The sequence below is a fragment of the Salmo trutta genome, chromosome 1 (assembly GCF_901001165.1).
Source record: "Salmo trutta chromosome 1, fSalTru1.1, whole genome shotgun sequence".
In the NCBI taxonomy this organism is placed as follows: domain Eukaryota; kingdom Metazoa; phylum Chordata; class Actinopteri; order Salmoniformes; family Salmonidae; genus Salmo; species Salmo trutta.
This window is the reverse complement of record NC_042957.1, coordinates 6409009-6414851: the sequence shown is the minus strand read 5'-3', so window position 1 is coordinate 6414851 and position 5843 is coordinate 6409009.

Genomic DNA, 5843 nt, shown 5'->3' with positions numbered 1-5843 from the left:
GGTGGTAGCCGGCTAGTGATGGCTGTTTAACAAGTTTGATGGCCTTGAGATAGAAGCTGTTTTTCAGTCTCTCGGTTCCAGCTTTGATGCACCTGTACTGACCTCGCCTTCTGGATGATAGCGGGGTGAACAGGCAGTGGCTCGGGTGGTTGTTGTCCTTGATGAACTTTTTGGCCTTCCTGTGACATCGGGTGCTGTATGTTTCCTGGAGGGCCACACCACCCTCTGGAGAGCCTTGCGGTTGCGGGTGCTGCAGTTGCCATACCAGGCGGTTCTGTTCCCAGCCTCCCTGTGAAGTCCTGTTTCCTCCACATCCTGTTCTGTTCCCAACCTCCCTGTGAAATCCTGTTTCCTCTTGATCCTGTTCTGTTCCCAGCCTCCCTGTGAAATCCTGTTTCCTCTTCATCCTGTTCTGTTCCCAGCCTCCCTGTGAAATCCTGTTTCCTCTTGATCCTGTTCTGTTCCCAGCCTTCCTGTGAAAGCCTGCTTCATCTTCTGCTGCCTATTCTCAGCCTCTTACTCCTTGGAAGGGGTGGAGCGGGGAGAGGGGGTTAGGTTTAGGGTTAGAATTAGAGTTATGGGTTAGGTTTAGGTTTGGGTTAGGGGTTAGAGGTTTGGGGTTAAGGGTTAAGGTTAGGTTAAGGGTTAAGGTTAGGTTAAGGGTTAGGGCTAGTTTTAGGGTTAGAATTTGGGTTAGGGGTTAGGGTTTGGGGTTAAGGTTAGGGTTAAGGTTAGGTTAAGGGTTAGGGATAGGTTTAAGGTTAGAATTAGGGTTAGGGGTTAGGGTTTGAGGTTAAGGTCAGGGTTAAGGTTAGGTTAAGGGTTATGGCTAGGTTTAGGGTTAGAATTTGGGTTAGGGGTTAGGGTTTGGGGTTAAGGTTAGGGTTAAGGTTAGGTTAAGGGTTAGGGATAGGTTTAAGGTTAGAATTAGGGTTAGGGGTTAGGGTTTGGGGTTAAGGTTAGGGTTAACGTTAGGTTTAGAGTTAGAGTTACGAAAATGTTTGAATGCAAATCAATTGTTTGGTCCCCACAAGGATAGTAAGACAAATGTGTGTATGTGTGTGTCTGAATGTGACCTGTGTGTGTGTGTGTGTGTGTGTGTGTGTGTGTGTGTGTGTGTGTGTGTGTGTGTGTCTAAGGTTTTGGAGGATATGGCCATCAAAGAAACATATGTACAGCTTCCAGAGTTAGTTAGTTACTTCCTGCTAGTCACCGCCAGTCCCACTAGTGATCTTCAATACAGGTCCTTATGATCCTAAATGAGACCCATGCAGGCCTGTGTCCCAGCCCAGGACCAACTAACCCGAGTTAGCTAATCAGCTGAGGATCAAGCCCTTGATTAGTAGGATCCGGTTTCATTAATAAGAGACCAAGATGACAGAACACTGATTTAGTTCAATGGGTTAGTTGTGACAGACTACGACACAATCCTGTCGTACTCCATTTGATCATTTAATTTGACTGAATAGATTATTTGTAACCTCATTATTCCAATAAATAAAATTACAAGTAATGGGATTTTGGGGAACATCGATAGCAGGTATCTTGCTGCCAGGTAATCACACAAGTTAAACAACATTGCCCTTTAGGAAAGCTGGTTGCTTTAGGGAAAATGCTTGATTGCATTAAAAGGCCTGATGGCCTGGATATAAAAAATAGCACCAGAAGTGTTTTCTGAGATTACGCTCAATCAGAAAGAACAAGGACGTTTTCACGTTCCGTGTGTGAAACCAAACTAGAGGTTCAATTCCCCGTCAGGTTTACATGACCCCTCGCGCTGATTGCTTAATGTTATTGTAAACATTTTAAAGCATCACGTCTTTCAAATTCCTCCACTAACTGACACATTTCCTGCATCCTGAATAAAACACTCTGTATGAATCATTCATGCTTTCCAAGTACAGTATTCCAGTAATGATCCTGTAGTTAGTCTGGAATATATGGTAGGCTTAAAGTGATTGTAGGGACCTAATAATGCTGTTCCAAGTACAATCACTAAAATAATGAGGCATCAGTTGGTTTGAAAATACAGGATGTAGTGATTGCGGGGCCAGTTGCTGCAGCTATGGCCAGGTACGAAGCAGTGATTGGATGAACGACCCTGCAGTTACACTTCAATCACAACTACACCTGTGCCAATAAAGTCCTGACCTCTTGGCTGAGGCTCTAGTATACTAACATACAGGGAGGCTGTCCAGGGTGCTACATGTTAGAGATACAGGGAGGCTGCCCAGGCTGTTACATGTTAGAGATACAGGGAGGCTGTCCAGGGTGATACATGTTAGAGATACAGGGAGGCTGTCCAGGGTGATACATGTTAGAGATACAGGGAGGCTGTCCAGGGTGATACATGTTAGAGATACAGGGAGGCTGTCCAGGGTGCTACATGTTAGAGATACAGGGAGGCTGTCCAGGGTGCTACATGTTAGAGATACAGGGAGGCTATCCAGGGTGATACATGTTAGAGATACAGGGAGGCTGCCCAGGGTGCTACATGTTAGAGATACAGGGAGGCTGCCCAGGCTGTTACATGTTAGAGATACAGGGAGGCTGCCCAGGCTGTTACATGTTAGAGATACAGGGAGGCTGTATTGGGTGCTACATGTTAGAGATACAGGGAGGCTGCCCAGGGTGTTACATGTTAGAGATACAAATCAAATCAAATCAAATCAAATGTATTTATATAGCCCTTCGTACATCAGCTGAAATCTCAAAGTGCTGTACAGAAACCCAGCCTAAAACCCCAAACAGCAAGCAATGCATGTGAAAGAAGCACGGTGGCTGGGAAAAACTCCCTAGGAAAAACTCCTGAGAAAGGCCAAAAACCTAGGAAGAAACCTAGAGAGGAACCAGGCTATGAGGGGTGGCCAGTCCTCTTCTGGCTGTGCCGGGTGGATATTAAAACAGAACATGGTCAAGATGTTAAAATGTTCGTAAATGACCAGCATGGTCAAATAATAATAATCATAGTAATTGTCGAGGGTGCAACAAGCACGTCCGGTGAACAGGTCAGGGTTCCGTAGCCGCAGGCAGAACAGTTGAAACTGGAGCAGCAGCATGGCCAGGTGGACTGGGGACAGCAAGGAGTCATCATGCCAGGTAGTCCTGAGGCATGGTCCTAGGGCTCAGGTCCTCCGAGAGAAAGAAAGAAAGAGAGAAAGAGAGAATTAGAGAGAGCATATTTAAATTCACACAGGACACCGGATAAGACAGGAGAATACTCCAGATGTAACAGACTGACCCTAGCCCCCCGACACATAAACTACTGCAGCATAAATACTGGAGGCTGAGACAGGAGGGATCAGAAGACACTGTGGCCCCATCCGATGATACCCCCGGACAGGGCCAAACAGGCAGGATATAACCTGCCTGTTTGGAGGCTGCCCAGGGAGGCTGCCCAGGGTGATACATGTTAGAGATACAGGGAGGCTGCCCAGGGTGATACATGTTAGAGATAAAGGGAGGCTGCCCAGGGTGATACATGTTAGAGATACAGGGAGGCAGCCCAGGGTGATACATGTTAGAGATACAGGGAGGCTGCCCAGGGTGCTACATGTTAGAGATACAGGGAGGCTGCCCAGGGTGATACATGTTAGAGATATAGGGAGGCTGCCCAGGGTGCTACATGTTAGAGATACAGGGAGGCTGCCCAGGGTGATACATGTTAGAGATACAGGGATGTATTAAAGTCACTCATACACTGATAAAAAAACATCTGAGTAATGGGGGTTTAGACCCTCTCTCCCCCCTAAACCTCTGAGTAATGGGGGTTTAGACCCTCTCTCCCCCCTAAACCTCTGAGTAATGGGGGTTTAGACCCTCTCTCCCCCCTAAACCTCTGAGTAATGGGGGTTTAGACCCTCTCTTCCCCCTAAACCTCTGAGTAATGGGGGTTTAGACCCTCTCTCCCCCCTAAACCTCTGAGTAATGGGGTTTAAGACCCTCTCCTCCCCCCTAAACCTCTGAGTAATGGGGTTAAGACCCTCTCCTCCCCCTAAACCTCTGAGTAATGTGGTTTTAGACCCTCTCTTCCCCCTAAACCTCTGAGTAATGGGGTTTAGACCCTCTCTTCCCCCTAAACCTCTGAGTAATGGGGTTTTAGACCCTCTCCTCCCCCCTAAACCTCTGAGTAATGTGGTTTTAGACCCTCTCTTCCCCCTAAACCTCTGAGTAATGGGGTTTTAGAACCTCTCTTCCCCCTAAACCTCTGAGTAATGGGGTTTAGACCCTCTCTTCCCCCTAAACCTCTGAGTAATGGGGTTTTAGACCCTCTCCTCCCCCCTAAACCTCTGAGTAATGGGGTTTTAGACCCTCTCTTCCCCCCTAAACCTCTGAGTAATGGGGTTTTAGACCCTCTCCTCCCCCTTAAACTTCTGAGAAATGTGGTTTTAGACCCTCTCTTCCCCCTAAATCTCTGAGTAATGGGGTTTTAGACCCTCTCTTCCCCCTAAACCTCTGAGTAATGGGGTTTTAGACCCTCTCTTCCCCCTAAACTTCTGAGTAATGGGGTTTAAGACCCTCTCTTCCCCTTAAACCTCTGAGTAATGGGGTTTAAGACCCTCTCTCCCCCCTAAACCTCTGTCTAGAGGTTAAGATAGGGCTGTAGGTTCTCTTGGTCACCTCTCTCTCTCTCTCTCTCTCTCTCTCTCTCTCTCTTTCAGTCTCTCTCTTTCAGTCTCTCTCTCTCTCTTCTGAGGAGAAAGCGAAATGTCCATGTAGTTATCACCTGAGTGTTGATGTAAAAACACACGCCCAGCCGGCTCCACTGTTTACAGAGCAACAAGGGAGCAGAACATACGACAGCCGTCTTCTTGTTCCCTATTCTCCTTTTGTTTTTGAGAGAAGAGCTATGGTTTAGTCACAAACGCACAAACGCCACACACACACACCACACACACACACACACACACACACACACACACACACACACACACACACACACACACCACACACACACACACACACACACACACACACACACACACACACACACACACACACACACAGGCCCAGAGGAGGGTTGTCTGTCTGAACAGGCCCAGAGGAGGGTTGTCTGTCTGAACAGGCCCAGAGGAGGGTTGTCTGTCTGAACAGGCCCAGAGGAGGGTTGTCTGTCTGAACAGGCCCAGAGGAGGGTTGTCTGCCTGAACAGGCCCAGAGGAGGGTTGTCTGTCTGAACAGGCCCAGAGGAGGGTTGTCTGCCTGAACAGGCCCAGAGGAGGGTTGTCTGTCTGAACAGGCCCAGAGAAGGGTTGTCTGTCTGAACAGGGCCCGTTGGGCCTGTTGTCTCTCTCTCTGCCCTACCTGGTGTACTATAAATGTGTTAAACAAGTGAACGAACACCACCACAGCGGCACAACACAAGCCCCTGTCTACTACACACTGGAACCTTCTATCTGCTCTGTTGTCTTCCCTCTAAAGGGACTTTCAGAGGTTCGTTGAATACTCTCTGTCTCTCTTTCTTTCTCCCTCTCGCTGTCTCTCTCTCGCTCCCTCTCTTTCTCCCTCCCTCCCTCTCCCTCTCTTTCTCTCTCCCTCCCTCCCTCCCTCCCTCCCTCCCTCCCTCCCTCCCGCTCTCTCTCTCTCTCTCTCTCTCTCTCTCTCTCTCATCCTCTCTTTCTCTCTCTCTCCCTCTCCCTCTCTTTCTCTCTATCCCTCTCCCCCTCTTTCCCTCGCTCTCTCTCTCTCTTTCCTTCCAGACGTGGTATCTGGACATGCTATGGGAGAGGGAGACATAGTAACATTTGTATGGGGGATTTAGAGTACGTTTACTTTCCATACGGAGATAGAAAGGGTCTTTCCAGCTTCAAAAGATGATACAGTACCGTGCTATCCTCTCTGTC